Raw genomic sequence first — 25,812 nt, forward strand, 5'->3', positions numbered from 1 at the left:
AGACTTTATGGCCTCATTCAGCCAGTGCCTTTAGGAGGATGAGGGCGTCTATATAAGAGCTCCCTGCTTAGTTTGATTCCCCCTGATTAGAATCAGAGGTGACAGGTAGAGATAAATCCTCTGAGCAGATGGTAGAGAAAGTCACATGAGTGCCAAATAAGAAATCCAATTCCTGATCCTCTGTTTTAAGGTTAATGGTGGTGGGCTTTGGGGTGTGACTGAGGCCTGGCTGACACTGTCATTTAAGGGGGAATTGTCTCTCAGGAGAAAAACAAATTTTCTCAGGATGATGGGGTTTAGGGAAATTGCTTCTTAAAATTTACTTTTTCTTAAGTACAGGACAACTTCTCTTCCAGTGACCTGCATTCTTGCAATATCTGTGATTGCCTGGAGGCAAATAGGGAGAGCTCTGAATGGGCCTTGAATTACTCTCAGTCATGCTTTCACCTTTCCAAAGACTCAAGTTGCAAAGCAAGAATTGCTGCTATGAGTTCTTTTTTCCTCCTGCTTTCCGGCAAGCTCTTTTCAAAGAATTAAGTAGCTGCCTCCATTATTATGCTTAGTGGTTGCCCTGACCAACCGACCGTGTGGATTTGTTATTTAATATCAGGGAGAAAATTTCCTGCTAAAGCAGAAATTAAAAGATTCCTATGTTCCAGGGCTTCTGGATTTAACAGTTTGCCTTTGAAAAGTTTGTATATACATTCAACAAAGGCTTTTATCTGCTCTTCTTTCTAAGTACATCGTTCAACCTCAGACCAATTTACTTTGAGGGGGAACACCTCTAATATAGCTCCTATATTGAGGCCTTGGATATCAGCCTCCGGCTGAGCCGTTTCTGGGTCATGCGCAGGAAGGCCTGGGAAAGGCTCAGGCCATCTGTTTCCTCTCTGAGGGGGTTTTCTCCAGGGACCATCTAGCTTGTCTCCTAACCATCATATAATCATGGGTAGGAAGAACACCCCTTCATAGCCAGTCTAGGTCCCTGGGAGTGGGGTTGTAAATAACCACTAATCTTTCTAATTTGTCTTTAAATTTGGTAGGATCCTCCTGATGTGGAGAACAAAGGCAAAAGAACAAAATTAAATTTACTTAAAACTTATAGTCCATTGACAAGTCCTTGATACAGGCAGAGTGACATTCCTCTTGGAACTCAACTGCCTCGATGTTAATACTTTGATATGGGCAAAAGGCAACCTTAGCTTAACATTAACTCCAGGATCCTATAAGTCTTCTTCAACATATGAAAATCCCTTTGGAAACCTCCTTTATCTCTACCCACCACCCCAAGATATATATTAGTGATCATCCTCCAAGCATATGGCCCGCTGATATACATCTGAAGGGTCTCATGACTAAGGTTTTACTAGACAGTAGTAAATGACCTTTTCCTAACAACAGCTAGCCCCTCAAGGTGCTGGAAACCTTGCTTCCAAATTCCTTAGAGACTTAAGCTATCCCTAACGCCCTCCCAACTTGGAAGTATATAATCAGCCACTCCTCATGACCCCAGTGCAGCTCTTTCTGCCTGAGGGTCCTATTCCTGTGCTTTAATAAAACCACCTTTTTTGGGCGCCTGGGTGGCTCAGTCGGTTGAGCGACTGCCTTCGGCTCAGGTCATGATCCTGGAGTCCCTGGATCGAGTCCCGCATCGGGCTCCCTGCTCAGCGGGGAGCCTGCTTCTCCCTCTGACCCTCCCCCCTCTCATGTGCTCTCTCTCTCTCTCTCTCTCATTCTCTCTGTCTCAAATAAATAAATAAAAATCTTTAAAAAAAAAAAAAAAGACAATAATTAAAAAAAAAAAACACCTTTTTTGGGGCACCTGGGTGGCTCAGTCTTTAAGCGTCTGCCTTCAGCTCAGGTCATGATCTCAGGGTCCTGGGATCGAGCCCCACATCGGGCTCCCTGCTCCGCGGGAAGCCTGCATCTCCCTCTCCCACTCCCCCTGCTTGTGTTCCCTCTCTTGCTGTGTCTCTCTCTGTCAAATAAATAAATAAAGTCTTTAAAAAAAAAAAAACAACAAAAAAAACCCCACCCTTTTTGCACCAAAGACATCTCAAGAATTCTTTCATGACTGTTCACTCCCGAACCCCAACATTTTTACATCACTCCAAGAGCAGAGGTGAAGGGATTTTATAATTTAAAAGATCTGCTGCTGTCCTGGGGACATGAATTCTTTGCCCTAGGGGTCCAGGATACATCCACAAAGGACTTGGCATAGGAATGGCTGAAACTGGCAGAGGTTGATTACAGATCCCTGGAAAGTAGGAGGAATTGAATTATAAGGGGTAGCAAAGAAAGCCTTGTTGCTCTTCCTGGGCACTTTTGCTAAATTCACTTCCTGACATTCAGTATTTACATAAGCAAACTGTATTCCCTGGGTCTGGAGATCAGGCAGAAGTGCTCTCTGCAAATCTCATGAAGAAAGGGAAATTATAATAGGCAGCTGGTTGTTAGAGGGTTTTTTTCTGGGGAAGGTGGAATTTTAGGATTTAAGGAAATTGGCTGAGGAGATGGGGCTGGGTTTTGAGAAAGGGAGTTTAGACCAGGGGCCCAGATCCAAAATATCTAGAGGGTCAGGGACAGGGAGTGGGGGATAAAGGAGAGCAAAAGGGGGATTTATGTCAGATTTGTTTAATTTCTGTTCTGACTTTTATTCTTTCATTTTATTGATTCCCTGAGGCTAGCTGTTAAAATTTTATTGTGTTTTTCTTTAAATTTGATCCTCCCATAAATACCGGAAGGGCAACTGCTTGGAATGAGAGTTCTCTAAAAAATTTTCCAAATATAGAAGTTTTTCCAACTCAAAAGACCCATCATCTGGCCATTAATGAGTAGGATCTCCATTAGTATATTTATTCTAATAGTGACACAATCCAATAAGCCTTTTTATGGGAAGTCCTGGAGCTCATTTCCAAAGCTTAGAATAAATCTTTATTTTATTTTATTTTATTTATTTATTTGAAAGAGAGACAGCAAGAGCAAGAGAGGGAACACAAGCAGGGGGAGTGGGAGAGGGAGAAGCAGGCTTCCCGGCGAGCAGGGAGCCCGATGCGGGGCTCGATCCCAGGACTCCAGGATCACGACCTGAGACAAAGGCAGACACCTAACGACTGAGCCACCCAGGCGCCCCAGAATAAATCTTTACCATGGACGCAAGAGGTGTCCCTGCAGTGACTGCAGACAGTATAGCCCCCGTGATCCAAAAACTTCACTCCCAAAAATAAACTATGATAGCAAAGGCCTTTGTTGTTGCACAGGCAATAAGGATGGTGTCGTGAAAACAGTGTCTCTAGTCTCCCACAGGAACATGGAACACCTCCAGTCACAGATCACTAATCTGTGACACGAGCAGGTGCTACTGAAATGGGACTTTTCCAGCACTAACAAACAACAAGTTTGAGATAACAAATGCCCATTATGTTCTGGGACCCCTTATGACAAAATCCTCTGATTGCTGACACAGCCAGCCCAAGAGCATGTCTTGGAACCCCACTCTATTCAACTGGCTACCAGGTACACCCCAGTAAGTGCACCCTCCAGATGGTGAAGACCAGAGAGCGTATTTTTACTAGTCATAAAAATAAGCAACAAAGGCCTTTACTTCATAGTCTAGCTTTGGAAATGAACTCTCTAGATCTTGTGAAGGCAGCATATTTTACATTCTCTTGTGGGATGGATGCCTCTTGTATTCTTGGTTAAGCCATAAGAAGGCTTAGGTTTGACTCACTATTGAGATGAATACATCCTACTCATCAATGGCCAGACAATGGATCTTCTGAATCAGAGAAACTTCAGTGTTTGCAAAATGTAACAGGGCTCTCATCCTAAAGAATTGTCTTAATGGCATCTATGTAAAGACCAAATTCAAAAGTGGATACAAAAGAATGTAACAGGCTTTTACCAAGGGAATCCTTGGAATCCTTTTTCCCAGATGAAAAAAACAAATTAGAACAAAAATTAAAGCTCCACATGTAACATAAATTCCTCCTTCTTAATGATGAGGGAGCAGAAGGCAAGCTGAGGACAAAGCAGAAGCTGACACCCCACAACCCCCCCCCATGGGATGCAGGTGACATTCTTCAGACACTCCTGGCTGCCCTAAAGTTAAGGAAAGGAAAAAAAAAAAGTTAATTTATAGAGATCACAATCCTGCAAGACATGAGTCTCCCTCAGTTTACAAATATCTTAGCAATCTACAAGAACAAAGCATTTCTATCAATAATGTAGCTTCCAGAAGGAAATGTAGATACAATTTAATGTCCTTAAAAAGGTGTGCCAGAAGATGGTGCATTTAATTGTTTGGATCTTAATGATGGGGTTTTGGAATATAGATGAGGTTTGGTGGGGTGGAGTCCGGAGCCGACGACCAAGAAATAATTCTTGAGACGTCTTTGGTGCAAAAAGGTGGTTTTTTTAAAGCATGGGGACAGGACCCGTGGGCAGAAAGAGCTGCTGTCCCGGGGTTGTGAGGGGTCACCCCTTTAGCTATGGCCTGGGAGATACAAATGAGAATGTTATCCTTCCCGGCCAACGCCAGAGTCAAGGTAAGGAAAAGGAGAAAGGGTTTCATGTTTAGTTCAGGTGTGAAGTCTTGACCTGTTGTCTTGGGCAGAAGCAGTTTACCTCGGTGCCAGCTACTTCTTTCCTTGCCAGTGTGATTTGGAGATCCCCAGCATCTGTAGAGGGCTCAATGCCTTCTACTTTTGCAGCAGTGTTGGTCACCAGGAGCACTTGCTAAAGTCCCTTTCAATGGGGCTCAAGGGCTGTCTTTCTCTGATAACATTTTCAGAACACCTAATCATCAGGCTTTAAACTGGGACCAACAGAATCCTTTGAATTGGAATCTGGGGAGCCCCCTTTTTTAAAAAGATTTTAGGGGCACCTGGGTGGCTCAGTTGTTAAGCATCTGCCTTCAGCTCAGGTCACGATCCCGGGGTCCTGGGATCGAGCCCCACATCGGGCTCCCTGCTTTATTTATTACAATAAATAATTTATTTGACAGAGACACAGCGAGAGAGGGAACACAAGCAGGGGGAGTGCGAAAGAGAGAAGCAGGCTCCCCGCTGAGCAGGGAGCCCGATGCGGGGCTCGACCCCGGGATCATGACCTGAGCCGAAGGCAGATGCCTAATGACGGAGCCACCCAGGCGCCCCCAGGGAGCCTTCCTTAACCTGTGGATAACAGACATTAGAGACTTACAGTAGCTGGTCACGCTTTCATGAGACAACCAAGGTCAGCAGAAAGTAGTACACTGGTAGAATTTTTAAAAGTTTGTAAGATTTTTACTAAGGCTCATGTGATTTGCTGGTGAAGTGCCCCAATCACGGAGATTATAGAAGGTGTACCCCAAGTGGGAAGTACATTTTTTTAAACATTCTTTTTTTTTTTTTTTTTTACCCATTTTAAAGGCACCCGACTTGCCATGGGGAAAGGCTTCAACCCATCTGGAAAAATATACAAACAGTAACAGGAAGATATCGATTACCCCTACGAAGTGGCAGTTGAATGAAGTCCAGCTATAGGTGTTCAGAGGGTCCAAAGGGAAGACGTCTGAAGCCTCTGGAGACAAAAACAATTTTTTTAGGATTATGCACCTGACAAGTCAGATATTGCCTGTGGACTGTTCTTGCAATATTATAAAGTCTCCCCACCAATGTCTATTTATAACTTGCGTCATCTTAAATTCCTTATGGTGGGTAAAGGAATGCAAAACCCAAAAAATGGGATTTGCCAGGGACCTGGGAAAAACCAAGCAGCTGTCTTGGTTTCCCATATCCCTGACAGTTTAATTTACAGCCATTGCTCAATTTCTCAGATTCAGGATTGGACTATTGCTAAGTTACAAGGGTATCGGGATGGCAAACGTCTGGTAGTGAGGGGCCATTGTTTGTAGAAGCAGAATGGGCTTTCACATGTGCCCAAATCTTACAAATACAACATAAAGAAAACTTAGTATTACTTCTTATTTGGCAATGCTTCCTATATAATTTAACATATCAAGTGAGCCTACTTAGTTTAGCAAATCTTTTGGAATGTTCCAGGTTAAAAAGATTTAAGCAGACCAAAAGTCTAAACAAACAAACCAACAAAAAATACCCTTTGTCCTTTTAACAGAGAGAAAACCAAATTTTTATTTTGTACCAACTTACTTTTGATATTAAAACATACTCATTTTAATCTTAGTCAGTCCTGACCACCCATAAAATTCCTTTCCAACGATTCCTTTTTCACAAATCTTCTGCAACTTTGTTTTTTACGTTTGGATTTTGTCCTGAGGTTTCCATCTTTAAATAACCAGCCTCACTTTAGGACAGGATTACTTTCTTCTCCCTCAACTAAAATGTATTCGCATCCCTCTTATTTATTGTAACCAAAAATACACATCTTACTTCTTTTGCATGGAATGTTGTTTCCCTTACTAGAATTTTTTAGCTCTTAGAAACCTTAATTTCGGGCGCCTGGGTGGCTCAGTTGGTTAGGCAGCTGCCTCGGCTCAGGTCATGATCCCGGAGTCCCATGATCAAGTCCCACATCAGGCTCCCTGCTCAGTGGGGAGTCTGCTTCTCCTTCTGACCCTCTCCCCTCTCATGCTCTCTCTCACTCTCTCTCTCTCAAATAAATAAATAGAATCTTTAAAAAAAAAGAAACCCTTAATTTCTAGTGAAAGCTAGTAAGTAAGCAATGATGAATTCTGTTACACCAGTATTTTTTTAAGTTGGTATACTGATGAATATATTTCACAATTTTTAGAAATGTACTTTTTCATAGTATAATCTTTTTCTTTTTGAAGATTTTATTTTTAAGTAATCTCTACCCCCAACATGGGGCTCAAACTCACAACCCTAAGATCAAGAGTCACATGTTCTCTTCCAACTGAGCCAGCCAGCCACCGCCATCATATAATATTTAATAAATCCCAAGCATGTTTACTAACAGACCCAAACATATCTTTAGTTTCTCTGTAATAAGGAAGCCAAAAAGTAAATAAATCTATGTCCAGTAATTGATATTTCAGTATTTTATATTATTTAGAAATGATCTAGATATTTAATGAATTTAACTAAATTTATCATTTAATGTAACTCAGCAAAACTTTAGGGTTTTAGGTTACCAAAAAGATTTGGGAGACTACTTAAAAGTTTACCTAAAATTTTATTTTATTTACACCTATTTAATTTACTTGTTTTTAATAATTATGTTTAGATTACCCCCAAAAAACTTCATGAGACATTAAGGTCAGTTAATTCTCCCAAGCTGGGTTTTTCTTTTCTTCTTCTCTTTTTTTAAACATTTTATTTTTTATTTTTTTTTAAGATTTTTAAATTTATTTTTGAGAGAGAGAGAGCACGTGGGAGCACAAGCCGGGGTTGGGGTGGGGAGGGACAGAGGGAGAAGCCGACTCCCCGGCTGAGCAGGGAGCCCCATGTGGGACTCAATCCCAGGACCCTGGGATCATGACCTGAGCTGAAGGCATACGCTTAAACAACTGAGACACCCAGATGCCTTTTTTTTTTTACATTTTATAACAGAGATCACATCAACTTTATTTGACTTCTTGTAAACCCAGGCAGAATTAAAGTTTTAATTTTAATGCTGTTAACTTTAAAGACACATCTATTTCAATTAAACCAAAACCCAAACCAATATTTTTCCAGATCATGAGAACTTGAAAAAAACACATTTTGGTTAGTTTTTATCTGAGAGTTTTAGAATGTCCAGTCCTTATAAGCGCTTGCCTGGGCAAATTAATTTTAGCAGTACCGTCCGGAGGTAGAATAGTAACTCACATTTACTACATATATAGTAAGAGAGACATACACACAGATAGTTGCAAAGACCCTACAGTGGAGGATCTTTGTGGAGAAAATTTTTAAGATTTCTATGTGTCCCTGGAATTAATCTTTTTTTTTTTTTTAGGATTTTATTTATTTATTTGACAGAGAGCAACACAGAGAGAGAGGGAACACAAGCAGGGGGAGTGGGAGAGGGAGAAGCAGGCTTCCTGCTGAGCGGGGAGCCAGATGTGGGGCTGGAGCCTGATGTGGGGCTGGAGCCTGATGTGGGGCTGGAGCCTGATGTGGGGCTCGATCCCAGGACCCTGGGATCATGACCTGAGCCAAAGGCAGAGGCTTAATGACTGAGCCACCCAGGCGCCCCTCCCTGGAATTAATCTTAAGGAGACTCTACTAGAGTTTGGGCACAAGAGTCCTTTCAGCAGTTTGTATGTGAAAAGGGCCTCTTTCCCCTTATTCTCTTTCAGTCTCAGGTAATTGTGAGCTGTGTTTATATTTTAAATACGTGATAAGATGTATGACTCTAAGCGACAGAGAAAGAATGCAAGTTGTTTTGTTTGGTTGGGTTTTTTTTGAAGGACTTTGGTTTCCTAAAGCCAATAATTTGAAGTCATGTAATAGGGGAAGTTTTGGGATTGGTAAAAGAATAGGTGAACTTTGAATTGCCTTTTGAGTTGCATTTCTAGTTTTGTAATCTATTCAACTACATTATCTTCAATTTACTTTTTCCCTCTGCGTACATAGTTTTAACTTTAGATATTTTTGGCAGTACTGAATAACTCCCCTTTGGTGTAAGAGGGGTCCTCAGACAGGGTGCAAAGGATATTTATTACTTTCCCCAAATCCAGAGTTGCTCCCAATGAGAGCCAAAAGAGAGAATCAGCAACCTGCCTGTCCCAGGCAGGTAGAAAGCCAGACCCCGTTATGAAAATGAATCAAGCAAGAAGACAGTAGCTTTCCCTGGGAGAGAAAGGATCAGTAGTCAGTAGGTCTGGATTTGGAAAGGAAGGGACAATGGAAATGTTATTGGCTCCTCTTGACTGTGCACCACAGACAGAGATTAGGAAGAGCAGATTCTGATAAGGAATTTCACCCTTTGCTGGCTTCTGCCAGTTTTTTGGGGATCCCCTCTGCAGGCATTTACCAGTTTCTCTTTGGCTGTTTAAGGAAATAACATAGCAGTGTTCCAGAAAATTCCTCAGTTTTGACAACTCTGGGAGGGACCCATATAGGGACTCTACTTTGAAGGGAGATATGGGGTGTCTATAAGGCCATTCACTTGGTGGACTTTTGTTCATGGTTGTGTAGTCTGTTTAGAGCTGGAAAAACAATTTAGACAGAGAATTAGTAGAATGAGCACTCCAAAGAGGAAAGAGAGAAGCAGTAGGAGTTACATCAGTCTTACGGTCTTTTGTTTTAAGTACCATTTACAGCTTTAATTTTTCATTAGCCTTTTGCAACAAGAGTCATTTGATGAAACTACTTTGGAATTTTGATAACCTTTGGGAGGCTTCTGCTCGCCAATTAAAACAGATGTCCCATTTTGCTTAATTTGGGAACCTTGCTTTGAAGTGCACTTCTTAAATGATTGTAGCTAATTGGAACCTTCCCCATCATGGCCATTGTGCTTCTCTGTTGTAATTCTCCTAAGGGCTGGCAGCACTTTGGCAGGACCTTGGCCGCAAATGGAGTTAACCAACATTTTTGTCCACGCTTATTTTGGGGTCTTCAACCTGATGGTTACTGACCGAAGTTCCTCAGGACACAAAACCAGCTTAGTAAGATTTGCTGTTTTTGCTACACATCTACAACTTCCGGGACTATAGCTCTTAGACATAAAATGTGCTGAAAGGTGGCACACTTGACTCTAGGATTTAAGGATCCCATTAGCTAAGCCTTTGGGTTTCTTAGAGCCGAAGTAATACTTAAAAGGAACATGCCACTGGATTGGGGGTTGTGTTTGACAGTGTACCTCATTGCACTGAAATTTTCTTGAGGTTGGCAGGTGACCTAGTTGTCAATCTAACCCATTCTGTGACCCACTTATCCTATCACAGGAGTCTTCTTGAGGTGGCCAGAGCTCCAGCAGCCTTTAAATGCTTGACCCATGCCCACCAATTTTTGTGGCTTTTTGGCCTCTGAGATCCCCTCTAGCAGTAGCCTTTATCTCCATAAAACAAGACAAACAAACATGTGCACCTTAAAGTATTGGCAGTTACCAAGAGATGTTACTTCATCTTGACGACAAGAAGGCCCTGTGCGCATACCATCAATTCCCATGGAACCTTGCTGAGGTTTTTCCCCCCGGGGGATCTATGGTCTGATAGGCTAGGGCCTTGGCTCTGGGCAGACCTTTCTGCCAGCTCAGTCAGTCTTCCAGGCGAAACTGCCAGCCCTCGTGAGCTCTAGGCAGAACTGACAGCTCAGAACCAAGAGGAACTCACCTATAGCCCTTGGAAATGTGAGAAAGAGAGTGAACTCAAAGTGTTTGTGGGTACCACAACCTGTATTTCTTGTTGTCCCCAAATGCTGCCAGAAGTGCACTTTGGATCCCATAACTGCCACCAAATCTGTTAATAAACAAAAATTCAACAGGAAATTTCTGAAGGTGTAATTGGCCTTATTTAATCAATTCATGAATCAGGCAGCATCCCATCTAGCAAGTAGAGGGGAGCTCCAAAGGGCTGCAGAAAAGGAAAAAGGTTTTTAAAGGGAGAGAGGGAGTGGGAAAAAAGGAAATTATTAGCAAAGAGTCCATTGTTTTAGGCAAGGTCACCGTCCTAAGTAAACTTCCTAGTGCTGACCAGGAAATTCTCATGTTGACTGGTTAAAAATTCTGGGGGGTTGGGGCGCCTGGGTGGCTCAGTCTTTAAGTGTCTGCCTTCAGCTCAGGTCATGGTCCCAGGGTCCTGGGATCGAGCCCCGCATCGGGCTCCCTGCTCTGCAGAAGGCCTGCTTCTCCCTCTCCCACTCCCCCTGCTTGTGTTCCCTCTCTCGCTATATCTCTCTCTGTCAAATAAATAAATAAAATCTTAAAAAAAAAAAAAAAGTTGCATTAAAAAAAAAAATTCTGGGGGGTTAAAGAAACTGCAGTCAGGTTAGGTATTAAGCCTTGGTTTACTGACGTGGGGCCTTAACCTATGTAACACCATTTTGGGCCTGTGGTTTTCTTTTTAACAATCCAGAAAAATAAAGCAAATTGGAGCTAATGTAACTGGGTGGGCAGATCAACCCCTTGTTATTCCTTGGGGGAAAAAATGGAGAGCAATTATCCTTATATTACAAATCTTTACTAAATTAAAAAATGCAGCTCTAGATGCAATGCAAAGTCCATCTATTCCTTTTTACCAGTCCTAAAACTTCCTCTATTTTTCTCATAAGGCTTGTAAAATTATTGGCCTTAAAAAACCAAAGTCCTTCTTGGAGGAACTTACATTCTTTCTCTGTCCTTTCAAGATATGAATCTTACCTTGTATTTGAAATATAAACACCGTGGGAGGTACCTAAAGAAATGCCTCAGACTACATGGGGGACTGGGTTAGAGACCTTTTAAAAAATACAAAGTGCTCCACAGCTTCTATAAGATTACTTGTCAAGGACAAATATAAATCATGTGCCTTCTCCACAAATATTGTGAGTAAAAAGCTGTAGCTATCCAAGCAGATAAACCTAACTTACAAACTAGTGAGTTTTTATATCTGATTCATAGGTAAAATTTTAAAATGGAAAGCTATAAAAACCTCTGTTTTATATATTATAAATATGGTATTTTTCCTTTTTTTTTTTTTAAAGATTTTATTTATTTATTTGAGAGAGAGAGAATGAGTGAGAGCACATGAGGGGGGGAGGGTCAGAGGGAGAAGCAGACCCCCTGCCGAGCAGGGAGCCTGATGCAGGACTCGATCCAGGGACTCCAGGATCATGACCTGAGCCGAAGGCAGTCGCTTAACCAACTGAGCCACCCAGGCGCCCCTAAATATGGTATTTTTCTACCTCCTGATAGTATTACCAAAATTAATTTGTAAGAGAGCTCTATTTAGTTGGCCTAAAATTAAGCATTTATAAATCAAGCATTTATAAATCTCAAAAATATAATAGAAGGTAACCTGTTTTTCAAGTTCCTGTGATCTAGGAAAATTTTCAGTAAATAAAATCTAAGTTTAAATTTGTTGGTTTAATTAATATAAGAAATACAGACAGCCAACAGACACATGAAAAGATGTTCAACATCACTCATCATCAGGGACATGCAAATCAAAAGTACAATTAGATATTACCTCACCCTATCATAATGGCTTAAATCAAAAACATAAGAAACAACATGTGCTGGTGAGGATCTGGAGAAAAAGGACCCTTCATGCATTGTTGGTGGGAATGTAAACTGATGCAGCCACTGTGGAAACAGTATGGAAGTTTGTCAAAAAATTTAAAATAGAACTACCATATGATCCAGGAATCACACTACTGGGTATTTACCCAAAGAAAATGAAAATGCTAATTTGAAAAGATATATGCACTCCTATGTTTATTGCAATATTATTTACAACAGCCAAGATGGAAGCAGCCCAAGTGTCCTGCCATAGATGAATGGATAAAGAAGATGTGATATATATGTAATATATGCAATGGAATATTACTCAGCCATAAAAAGAATGAAATCTTGCCATTTGCAATGACATGGATGGAACTGGAGAGTATAACACTAAGTGGAATAAAGTCAATCAGACAAAGACAAATATCATATGATTTCACTCATATGTGGAAGTTATGAAACAAAACAAATGAACAAACAAAAAAAGAGACAAACCACAGACTCTGTTTTTACGATTTTATTTATTACTATTATTTCCTTTTTTTTTTAAGATTTATTTATTTGACAGAGAGAGAGACACAGCGAGAGAGGGAACACAAGCAGGGGGAGTGGGAGAGGGAGAAGCAGGCTTCCTGCGGAGCAGGGAGCCGGATCCAGGGCTCGATCCCAGGACCCTGGGATCATGACCTGAGCCGAAGGCAAACGCTTAACGACTGAGCCACCCAGGCGCCCCTATTACTATTATTTCTTAAAGATTTTATTTATTTATTTGACAGAGAGAGAGACACAGTGAGAGAGGGAACACAAGCAGGGGGAGTGGCAGAGGGAGAAGCAGGCTTATATTCTATGGCAATATAGTTATTTGCCCAAGTTCAATAAGAATCTGTTCTCCTTGTAACAGGACACAATTGGAAGCTGGTAATATTACCGAGGCTTTGCCTGGACTGTCATATTTAAAAGAGGCATGCATAGACTCAGGTGTGACCAGATAGCTTTAAGGGACTAAGGTTGACTTTATGGAGTCAATTAAACCCCTTGGAAATATCAGCTTGGTACCTTGCTCACAGGGTTCCCAGCAGCCCTATCAGATGAGTAAGGAGGTCACTTCCTGGCGGGTGCAAGTACCTCAGGATATTTGGGAGACCCCAAAAAGAGAGGAATTAACCCAAATCTATAGGTATTACAAGACTGATGGCAAGTATTTGGTTTGACCTCTTCACCTTGAGAAGTTGTTAGGAGTTCAACCTGGAGATTCCTTATGAAAAGTTCCAGCAAGCAAATTTAAAGGAGCCTAAATGATCAGTTGCTATTCTTGCTAGTCTTTATGTAAATAATCAGGCCAAGTTTATTCAAAGTAGACTTATTTTGCAAACAGATTAGTCTTAATTTGGCTATCTTTGGTAGAAATGACAGTATTTATAAAGAGAAAAATTATGTTTCAATAACACACCTTTGTGGATATTAGAAGCTAATACTATTCATCACAAACTGGACTGGGTCCAAAAGTCTTCTAGCTACAAATCTCCAAACTCATATTTCCAATTTTTCTTCTACTATCCCGTCTTAGAATCATTAAGAGCTAAAACTGTGCTTTTCCTAAAGCCATGCAAACTAAATTTGGACAACTTGATACATGAACTTCAGGGGAATTACCGCAATAGCTCATGTATGGACCATCCTTGTTGCCTGTTGCTGTGGGGGCCGCTCAGAAAAATTACCAGAAACATTCAAGCTGCAAACTAGGAAAGTCTATCAGATGACCCCTGGCTGCCTTCACTCTATCTCGAAATGCGTAAGCCTGACATCTAGAAATCTTCTCAACTGGTTACCCTCAGAACTCAGAAACTGGTTTAAAATTTACTCCAATCATTAACCCATTAACTGTTGTTTTTCTTTGTTCCCACAGAAATGTCTCTTACTCAATACTTTATTGTTTGCATAATACAGGCCTAACTTTGGGAGTCTATCTGCAAGATGACCTACTGAAAGGAATTTAACTGAACTGACCTATTGTCAGGACTACGAGTCTAGTTCGATGAGATGAAACAATCTACCAGTTCAACTTCTGGATGATGAAACTTCTTGGGGAAATTTCAAAGGCAGGACTGTAGGGGAGCGAAATCTACCACCCCAAAATGTGTCTCTTTAGCTCAACAAGGAGGAATTTGTAATCATGGGTGAAAAATGTCATTTCTATGTCTAACTTCAATCTGTTAAAAGAAAGGATTAGTAATTTTCATAAGATAAATTAAATTTACCCACTATATGGGACTGACCTATTCCCAGGAGTAGGAGACTTGTCTAATGGGGTGTGGGGTAATGGGCTTCAATTTGTTCTTTTCTGTTTGTTTATCCTTATTCTATTTGTTGTTTTCTCCCTTTATGGATCTCTTGCCACTCAGCTACTAACTCTCCACACTCACCAGCTCAGCTTTCAATATATGAAACTTCTAAGAAAGCCTCAGAGGAAGAAACTATTGAGGTTCAGGGCAGGCCACCCAGGATGTGCTGCTTTGCTATGTGGATTATTTTGAAATCAAGGCCCAAAAGACACAGGAAGAACCTTTGACCTTCCCCCTGTCAACCTTAAAAATAAAATAGTCAGTTACTTTATTTGGGAATGGCAGAGGAATTGCAATTCAGGACAAGCAAGCTATGGTGAACTACAGGCAAGTCCAAAGAGACAAAGGGAAGGTTAGCTTTTATTAGGTTTTAGAAGGAAATTGGGGAGGGCTGTTTTGAATAAAAGTTCACTGGAGAAGAACAAGAGTTTGGGGTTGTGGAGGGCTCTCATTGGCTGTAAACAGTGACTAACGCGTTGTTGCTGGGGCACAGAGGGCTCTTTCTTATTTTTCTTAAAAGCAGGAGATAAATACCTAGGTAGGAAATGTCCCCCCTTATCAAGATAATTCTTATCTATCTTCTTTTCCCCTACTGGTTATGCAGGCTGCAAGGATGTGTGAGAGCTCCCAACCCTTCCCCCATCCCCAACAGTGCTTTGAGACTCCATTTGAAATGAGGTTTCCTTTACTCATTTTCACACCCCTAACTTTCTAAAAGAATTGAGATAGAGGACCTGCTCCACAGACAACTACATTATAATATGGACCAGGTGTGATAGGAAGGGAGGAACCAAGCCAAGACTGTTAAAATTCCTGTGTCCCAGTGTTTCTGTATGGCCCAGAAAACATCTGTTTCATCTTCCTGTGAATTACTTCCTTTCTTTCGAGTTACTAAACCCCTACCCCTTCTCCTTAGTTCTGGATGGCATATATACCTCATTTTGCCTGACTGTCTTTGGAATCTCTTATGTTTATGTGGATTCCCCATGTGTACATTAATTAACTTTGTTTTCTCCTGTTAATCTGTCTTACACTGTTTTAATATTTTAATATTTTTAACTAAGAGGGTAAGGGGGAAATTTTCCCCTCCCCAATAGCTACTCACTTCAAACCTCACCAAGGTCTTACTTCATTCCTACTCTAAGGTTATAAGATACAACACCAGGTGTGCACAATCATGGCCAAATATGTAAAATTGAATTTAAAGTGTGTTTAGGAGGGAGAGGGAAAATGGTGAAAGAATAGGGGACCTGTGCTTCATCTGGTCCCTTGAATTCAGCTAGTTATCTATCAAATCATTCTGAACACCTGTGAACTCAACCAGAGATCTAAGAAAAGAATTGCTGCAATTCTACAAATAGAAAAGAGACCACTTTTTGCAAGGTAAGAGGGGCGGAGACGTGAATCTGAGGGGAAGATAAACGACGGAGGGATGGAGCCTCCAGAAGCCGGCTACCGGAAAGTGATATAGCCCTGGAGTGCAAAATCGCAACTTTTAGAGGTCTGCTTCTGTGAGGGACATCCCTGCCTGAAAGGTGCTCAGGTGGCAAAGTGGGGCAGAATCCTAGGTGGGACAGTGTGGTCTCAAGATCCCCGGGGTCACAGGAAGACCGGGGGTGCCTGAGTGTGGCAGAGTTCCCAAGCATTAAAGCAGGGAAACTGGCTACAATTAGTGAGCCCCTGAGTGGCCTCTCACCTAGGTGTGTCCATAAACTGGGAGTGCAGCATGATTGTGCAACCGCTCTCCAAGCAGAGGCCCAGCAAGTGACAACCCCTGGGAGACCCTGCTCCTTCTCCCAGGGGAGCTGCCGCGCAGGTGCGTGCAGAATCCGGCAACCACTTCCCGAGTAGGGGCCTAGCCAGCCGTAGGGCCCGGTGAGACCCCGCTCCCCTCCCTGGGAGGATTGATGCAGGTGTGCACCGCAGGACTCTGCGGAGTTTGGCGCACACGAAAGGGACTGACTGCCTTTCCCTGAGGGTGCACTGAAGAGTGGGAGCCATGACTGTCTAGCTCCGGGGCTGGAGATCAGGTGCTACCATTTTTACTTTTTTTTTTTTTCATCCTCTAAAACGGCAGGAAAAGCCTTCAGGCAACAAAAGCCACGTAGAGCAACAAGAAGCAGCTTACACTGAGCCCAGCCCCCTGGGAAGGGGTGTTGCAACTCTGCCAGGCAAAGACACCTGAGAATCAGTGCAACAGGCCTCTCCCCCAGAAGATCAGCAGGAACATCAGGCAAATACCAAGTTTACAGATCATGCAGAACTGAAAAACTCCTGTGCTGGGGAAAATAGTATATAGAAATCGAGGGTTTTTTTCTCATGAGTCTTTAGTCGTTCAGTTTAAATTTTTCTTTTTCTTTTTCCTTTTTTTTCCTTTTCAACTAGTTTCTTATTTTATCAACTCTTTGTTTTTAAGTCTTTTTTTTTAATTTTCATTTTTACATTTACATTTTATAGATATATTCTTCATATTTGGCTTCCTTTCACTGCTTTTATATATATATATATGTTATATATAAGTTTTTCTTTCTTTATAATTTTGGGATTTAGTATCTTCTAACAAACAGACCAAAATACACCCAGGACCAAGTGGATCACCCTGTTTTGTCCACCTGTGAGGTTATATTCTCTCTTTTTTACCTTCTTTTTTTTTTTTTTTTTTGGTTTCTGACCTCTTCAGATTTGTCTAGGGTGTATTTCTCTGGGGTCGTGATTGATATTTTTGACTATGTTCTCTTCGTCATCTATTCTTGTCTGGACAAAATGACCAGAAGAAGTTCACAGCAAAAGAAAGAACCTGAGGTAATACTCTCTGCCATAGAGCTAATCGATATGGATATAAGTAAAATGTCAGAAATTGAATTCAGAATAACGATTATATAGTTACTAGTTGGGCTTGGAAAAAAGCATAGAAGACACTAGAAATCTCTTAGTGAAGAAATAAAATCTAATCATGCTGAAGTTAAAATTCCTTTAACTGAGATCCAGTCTAAAATGGATGCTCTAACAGCTAGGGTAAATGAGGCAGAAAAGAGAGTCACTGACATAGAAGACAAAATGATAGAAGGGAAGGAAGCTGAGGAAAAGAGAGGAAAACAACTAATGGACCATGAGGGGAGGCTTCAGGAAATCAGCAATACCATAAAATGAAAAAATATTAGAATTATTGGGTCCCAGAGGAAGAAGAAAGAGAGAGAGGGAGACAAGGTATATTTGAGCAAATCATAGCTGAGAGTTTCCCTAATCTGGGGAAGGAAACAGGCATTCAAGTCCAGGAGACACAGAGAATCCCCCTCAAAAATCAATAAAAATAGATCAACACCCTGACATATAATAGTGAAGTTTGCCAATTTCAGAGATAAAGAGAAAATCCTGAAAGCAGCTCAAGACAAGAGCTCCCTAACCTACAAGGGTGGGAACATTAGACTGGCAGCAGACCTATCCATAGAGACCTGGCAGGCCAGAAAGGGCTGGCATGATATATATATTCAGGGCACTAAATGAGAAAAACATGCAGCCAAGAATACTTTACCCAGCAAAGCTGTCATTCAGAATGGAAAAAGAAAGAAAGAGCTTCCAGGATGAACAGAAACTAAAAGAATTTGTAATCACTAAACCAGCCCTGCAAGAAATATTAAAGGGGATCCTGTAAGCAAAGAGAGCCCAAAAGTAACATAGACCACAAAGGAACAGAGACAATATACAGAAACAGTGACTTTACAGATAATACAATGGCACTAAATTAATATCTTTTGATAGTTACACTGAAGTAAATGGGTTAAATGCTCCAATCAAAAGACACAGGGTATCAGACTGGATAAAAAAGCAAGACCCACAGGGGCACCTGGGTGGCTCAGTCATTAAGTGTCTGCCTTCGGCTCAGGAAGTGGTCCCAGGGTCCTGGGATTGAGCCCCACATCGGGCTCCCTGCTCAGCGGGAAGCCTGCTTCTCCCTCTCCCACTCCCCCTGCTTGTGTTCCCTCTCTCGCTGTGTCTCTCTGTCAAATAAATAAATAAAAATCTAAAAAAAAAAAAAAAAAGCAAGACCCATCAATATGCTGTCCATAAGAGACTCATTTTAGACCCAAAGACACCTCCAGATTGAAAATGAGAGGGGTGGAGGACCATTTATCATGCTAATGGACATCCAAAAAAAAGCTGGGGTAGCAACCCTTATATCAGACAAATTAGATTTTATTTTTTTTAATTTTTATTATTTTTTAATTTTTATTTTTTAAAGATTTTATTTATTTATTTGACAGAGAAAGACACAGCGAGAGAGGGAACACAAACAGGGAGTGGGAGAGGGAGAAGCAGACTCCCCGCCGAGCAGGGAGCCTGATGCGGAACTCGATCCCGGGACTCCAGGATCATGACCTGAGGCGAAGGCAGTCACTTAACCAACTGAGCCACCCAGGCACCCGACAAATTAGATTTTAAACCAAAGACTGTAGTAAGGGATGAAGAGGGACACTATATCATACTTACAGGGTCTATCCAACAGGAAGATCTAACAATTATAAATATTTATATTTATATAACTTGGGAGCAGCCAGTTATATAAACCAATTAATAATAAAATTAAAGGAACACATTGGGGGCGCCTGGGTGGCTCAGTCGGTTGGGCGTCTGCCTTCGGCTCGGGTCATGATCCCAGGGTCCTGGGATCAAGCCCCTCATCAGGCTCCTTGCTTGGCGGGGAGCCTGCTTCTCCCTCTCCCTCTGCCTGCAGCTCCCCCTGCTTGTGCTCTCTCTCTCTCTCTGTGTCAAATAAATAAATACAACCTTAAAAAAAAAAAACCACATTGATAATAATACAATAATAGTAGCAGACTTTAACACCCCACTCACAGCAATGGACAGATCATCTAAGCAGGAGATCAACCAAGGAAATAAGGACTTTGAATGACACACTGGACCAGATGGACTTCACAGATACATACAGAGGATTCCATACTAAAGCAACAGCATACACATTCTTCTCAAATGCACATGGAACATTCTCCAGAATAAATCGCATACTGGGTCACAAATCAGGTCTCATCTGGTACCAAAACATCGAGATTATTCCCTACGTATTTTCAGACCACAATGCTTTGAAACTTGAACTCAATCACAAGAGGAAATTTGGAAGGAACTCAAATACTTGGAGGTTAAAGAGCATCCTACTAAAGAATGAATGGGTCAACCAGGAAATTAAAGAAGAACTTAAAAAATTCATGGAAACAAATGAAAATGAAAACACAACTGTTCAAAACCTTTGGGATGCAGCAAAGGCGTTCCTAAGAGAGAAGTACATAGCAATACAAGCCTTTCTCAAAAAATTAGAAAAGTCTTAAATACACAAGCTAACCTACACCTAAAGGAGCTGGAGAAAGAATAGCAAATAAAACCTAAACCTGGAAGAAGAAAAGAAATAATAAAGGTTAGAGCAGAAATCAATGAAATAGAAACCAAAAGAAGAGTAGAACAGATCAATGAAACTAAAAGCTGGTTCTTTGAAAGACTAAGATTGATAAACACCTAGCCAGACTTATCAAAAAGAAAAGAGGAAGGGCCCAAATTAATAAAATCATGAACGAAAGAGGAGAGATCACGACTAACACCAAGGAAATACAAACGATTTTAAGAACATTTTATAAGCAGCTATATGCCAACAAATCAGGCAATCTGGAAGAAACAGATGCATTTCTAGAAACTTATAAACTACCAAAACTGAAACAGGAAAAAATAGAAAACCTGAACAGACCCATAACCAGCAAGGAAATTGAAGCAGTAATCAAACATCTCCCAACAAACAAGAGTCCAGGGCCGGGTGGCTTCCTGGGGGATTTCTACAAATTTAAAGAACTAATACCTATTCTTCTGAAACTGTTTCAAAAAAATAGAAATGGAAGGAAAACTTCCAAACTCGTTCTATGAGGCCAGCATTACCTTGAACCCAAAACCAGAAAAAGACCCCAAAAGACCAAAAAGGAGAACTACAGGCCAATATCCCTGATGAACATGGATGCCAAAATTCTCACCAAGATACTAGCCAATAGGATCCAACAGTACATTAAAAGGATTATTCACCACGACCAAATGGGATTTATTCCTGGGCTGCAAGGGTGGTTCAACATTTGCAAATCAATCAATGTGACACATCACATTAATAAAGAAAGGACAAGCACCATATGATCCTCGCAATTGAGGCAGACAAAGCATTTAACAAAATACAGCATCCTTTCTTGATTAAAACTCTCCACAGTGTACAGATAGAGGGAACCTACCTCAATATCATAAAAGCCATCTATGAAAAGCCCACAGTGAATATCATTCTCAACAGGGAAAACCTGCAATTTTTTCCCTTAAGGTCAGGAACAGGATAGGGATGCCCATTCTCACCACTGTTGTTCAATATAGTGCTAGAAGTCCTAGCATCTGCACTCAGACAACAAAAAGAAATAAAAAGCATTCAAATAGGCAAAGAAGTCAAACTCTCTCTCTTAGCAGATTACATGATACTTTATATGGAAAACCCAAAAGACTCCACCACAAAATCGCTAGAACTCAAACAGGAATTCAGAAACATGGCAGGATGTAAAATCAATGCACAAAAAGCAGTTGCATTTCCAGGAATGGGATAATTGGGTGATGGGCATTAAGGAGGGCACGTGATATGATGAGCACTAGGTGTTATACACAACTGATGAATTACTGAATACTACATCTGAAACAAATGATATATGTTGGCTAATTGAATTTAAATTAAAAAAAAGAAATCAGTTGCATTTCTATACACTAACAATGAGACAGAAGAATCAAAAATTAAGGAGTTGATCCCATTTACAATTGCATCAAAAACCATAAGATACCTAGGAACAAATCTAACCAAAGAGGTAAAGGATCTGTACTCTAGAAACTATAGAACACTTATGAAAGAAATTGAGGAAAACACAAAGAAATGGGAAAACATTCCATGTTCATGGATTGGAAGAATAAATATTGTTAAAATATATATGCTACCCAGAGCAATATACACATTCAATGCAATCCCTATCAAAATACCATCGACATTTTTCACAGAGCTGAAACAAATAATCCTAAAATTTGTATGGAACCAGAAAGGACCCAGAATAGCCAGAGGAATGATGAAAAAGAAAACCAAAGCTGGTGGCATCACAGTGCCTGACTTCAAGCTCTATTACAAAGCTGTGATCATCAAGTCAGCATGGTATTGGCACAAAAACAGATACGTAGATCAATGGAACAGAATAGAGAACCCAGAAATGGACCCTCAACTCTATGGTCAACTAATCTTCAACAAAGCAGGAAAGAATATCCAATGGAAAAAGGACAGTCTCTTCAACAAATGGTGTTTGGAAAATTGGACAGCCACATGTAGAAGAATGAAACTGGACCATTTTCTTACACCATATACAAAGATACACTCAAAATGGATGAAAGACCTAAATGTGAGACAGGAATCCATCAAAATACTACAGGAGAACACAGGCAGCAACCTTTGTGACCTCGGCCACAGCAACTTCTTGCTAGACACATCTCCAAAGGCAAGGGAAACAAAGGGAAAAATGAACTCTTAGGACTTCATTAAGATAAAAAGCTTTTGCACAGCAAAGGAAACAGTCAACAAAACTAAAAGGCAACCTATGGAATGGGAGAAGATATTTGCAATTGACATATCAGATAAAGGTCTAGTATCCAAGATCTGTAAAGAACTTACCAAACTCAACACACAAAAAAACAAACAATCCAGTCAAGAAATGGGCAGAAGACATGAACAGACATTTCTCCAAAGAAGACATACAAACGGCCAACAGACACACTTGGCATCAGGGAAATACAAATCAAAACCACAATGAGATACCACCTCACACCAGTCAGAATGGCTAAAATTCACAAGTCAGGAAACAACAAATGTTGGCAAGGATACAGAGAAAGGGGAACCCTCTTACGCTGTTGGTGGGAATGCCAGCAGGGCAGCCACTCTGGAAAACAGTATGGAGGTTCCTCAAGAAGTTAAAAATAGAGCTACCCTACAACCCAGCAATTGCACTAGTAGGTATTTACCCCAAAGATACAAATGTAGTGATCTGAAGGGGCCCCTGAATCCCAATGTTTATAGCAGCAATGTCCACAATAGCCAAACTGTGGAAAGAGCTGAGATGTCCATGGACAGATGAATGGATAACGTGGATGGAACTGGAGGGTAGTATGCTGAGCAAAAGAAGTCAGTCAGAGAAAGACAGTTATTATATGGTTTCACTCATATGTGGAATATAAGAAACAGCACAGAGGATCATAGGGGAAGGGAGGGAAAACTGAATGGGAAGAAATCAGAGAGGGAGAAAAACCATGACAGACTCTTAACTATAGGAATCAAACTGAGGGTTGCTGGAGGGGAGGTGGGGGGGAATGGGTTAATTGGGTGATGGATATTAAGGAGGATACATGTGATGAGCACTGGGTGTTATACGCAACTGATGAATTATTGAATGCAACATCTGAAACTAATGATGTACTATATGTTGGCTAATTGATTTTAAATAAAATAAATAAAGAAAATAAAGTGTGTTTATTTACATTTTGGGCCTGATTTAACTTCTGATATAAATTAAATTTTACAATTTTGCAATAATGGAGCTGGCCATTTTCCTATTAGTCACTGTCACCTAAAAGCATTTGTTGAGTTAGATGCCAGTTACTCTGTATGAAATGAATTGTTGTCCAGGAGCAAAAATTCTCCTGTACCCTTCAAGTTTCTTTTATCTGGTCTAAAAATTAAATGGACATGAGACAGATTAACAGGAAAAGAAAACAACCCCAAATTTTAATTATGTGCACATGGGGGGTAATGAAATTGAGACCTAAGGAAATTGAAACCTATGGAAATGACCACAACAAGCAGTTTTTATACATTTTAGTCAAAGAGACAATAAATTTGTGAGGAGTAGACAGGAAAAAGAAAACTTATGTTCAGAACCTTCAATTAGTACGAAATTCTAAACAGAATGCGGGCTGAGGTAGTAAATTAGTAAAAAGTAACAGAGTTTGTTTATATGGCCTTCTTGGCTCTAAATTCCCTATTTCTGGTGATAAGGATTCCCTATCTCTCTACCTCCTGGTACAGGGAGGGTACCTTTCACATAGATTTATTTCCCGTTTTCAGCAGGAGAGAGGAAGGTCAGAGTGTCCTTGCACTGGCTGTTTCTTCAGTAGCTTTAGTTCAAAGTAATCAACATGCCACTGTGGCCCATTTTGGGGCGTCCTGCCCTGGGCCGCTACACTGCCATGTAAAAAGTTTTTTTAGGTACTGAGGGTGTTATAAAGTAAAATCCAGTCCCTGGCTTCAAGATGCTAAATTCTAGGTAAGGGCTAAAATATGCAAAGAAAAGCTAGGTAACCACCAGGAAATGTTCAGTGAGTAGCTCCAGGGGTGTTAATGGTCAGAAGAGGATGGTATCTCTAGGGGCTCCAATCATGGAGATAGACTAAGGAAGGGAGTGGGAGTTGAGCTGACCTGGACCATAAAGGATGGGTGGGATTTGGCTAAATTAAGGGAAGATGGAGAGCAGATCACGAGTCAGATTGCATGATAAATGTGAAGGTGGCATACTAGAGGCACCGAGTGGACTAATGTGGTGTGATTTCTTCTTCCCGGTGCTAGTCCTCCTCTGTGGTTGGTATGGCCTCCCGTCTGCATACTCAGCCACACCCAGCTCCTTTGGTAATTCTGACCACAGGGGTGGTACGTTAGCAACCTCACACTCCCAAGCCTGGGGATCAGGAATTAGCCTTGGTAATGCATACCAGCTACAATGCTGATGTGTTTTTGTGATTTATAGTAAGAACAATATATTTGGCCTTCAGAACAAAGTTTCTTGCACAGAGCTTCTCAAACCTTGGGACTTTTCTGTGATGATTTCCTTGTAATACTAATGAAATGACTTGGAAAGTACCTAGGGATGGGGTTGATTGCCAGGGGAACAAACCAACTGATTAAAGTGTTGGAAATTTCAGTCTCCCACCCCATCCCTTCCATTTGGTTTCTTTGTAAGAACCCAAGAAGCAAGACAAAAATACACAGAAGGGAAAACCCTGGAATTCTTGTCTACAAGTGTTACACACACACACACACACACACAATGTCTCCATGGGGAAAATAAAGTACACATGGGAGGATTCTGATTTCCAGCTTCCTCTACTCCTCCGTTCCCAACTTAATCCTTCCACAGAGTACAACAGCAGAGATCTGGCCACTCAGGTGGACAGGGCACAGTAATAGTGATGTAAACTGAAGTCAAGGCTGTTAAAATCTACCCCCCTCCCCCTAATACGTGGTGGATTTTACATCTAGTAGCATTGTTCTGGTTTGCATCTTATCCTCTTAGACTGCAGGAAACCTTTGCTCAGGAACAGCCACATCACACTTGATAGCATCTTGGACCTTGGTTCCTGGATGCCATTTAGATCTCATATTGCCGAACAGTTACTTATTCAAGTCTCTTTCAGACTTGGCATTCCACACCCATAATGTAGCTCAATCTCCTCTCAACTCCCAGCCAAGTGATGCTCCCAGTACTGTCCTCTCTGGCAGAGAGTAAGGTTTATGTTTTATACCTCTAAACATATGATATAAAGTATGATTCATACCTAAACTGGTTAATAAGTATCTATCATTGAAGCTTCAAGAGAGAGAAGGCAAGGTTAAGAGACTGGAATGATACTACAAAGAGATACTGCTGGTTTTTCCCTTTCTGTACTCCATTCTTTACTTATGGAACTTTGTCGAACTAAGCATATGAATTTTGTCTAATCCTTTCTTTGGAAATATCTTATTTTACTTTTCATATATCATAGAAATTTAGAGTCAGAAGACATCTTAAATCTCACATAGTTCAATTTTCTTTTCTTCTTTTTTTAAGATTTATTTATTTGGGGGGAGGGGCAGGGGGAGAGGGAGAGAGAATCCTCAAGCAGACTCCCCACTGAGCATGGAGCCCAAAGCAGGGCTTGATCCCATAACCCCAAAATCACGACCTGAGCCAAAACCAAGAGTCAGATGCTCAACTAAATGTGCCAGCCAGGTGCCCCACATAGTTCAATTTTCTATGGAATTCAGGCATCCTATCCACAACACACCTGGTCCAACACAGATAGCATCTGTTGCCTGGATATTGTCTGTTCAAATGCTGACCACCTCTGATAAGAAATCTACCTCTTGTTAGGCCAAAGGTAGTTACTATACACCACTGTGTATACTAATATTCTCAGAGTACCTTCCAGAGAGGGGCTCTAAAATCATAAATTCAGTCGGAGAGAGCTTGGAGTAACTCCAGGACAATGCAAGCAAGCTTCA

General features: G+C 41.0%; 1 protein-coding gene across 4 annotated transcripts in view; it reads right to left on the reverse strand.

Annotated features, from left to right (window-relative positions):
* SPATA45 (spermatogenesis associated 45) overlaps positions 1–25,812 on the reverse strand; it is a 42,367-nt gene that overhangs the window by 13,705 nt on the left and 2,850 nt on the right. For 2 of the 4 annotated variants that reach the window (XM_035010521.1, XM_035010520.1), the window contains exon 2: positions 5,489–5,562. The exons of the other annotated variants lie outside the window; for them this stretch is intronic. The gene's annotated coding sequence lies outside the window, so the exon portion shown is untranslated. The remainder of the gene's footprint in view (positions 1–5,488; positions 5,563–25,812) is intronic. 4 annotated transcript variants of the gene reach the window in all.

The sequence above is a fragment of the Mirounga leonina genome, unplaced genomic scaffold (genome assembly GCF_011800145.1).
Source record: "Mirounga leonina isolate KUSES-001 unplaced genomic scaffold, KU_Mleo_1.0 Mir_154, whole genome shotgun sequence".
Lineage (NCBI taxonomy): Eukaryota > Metazoa > Chordata > Mammalia > Carnivora > Phocidae > Mirounga > Mirounga leonina.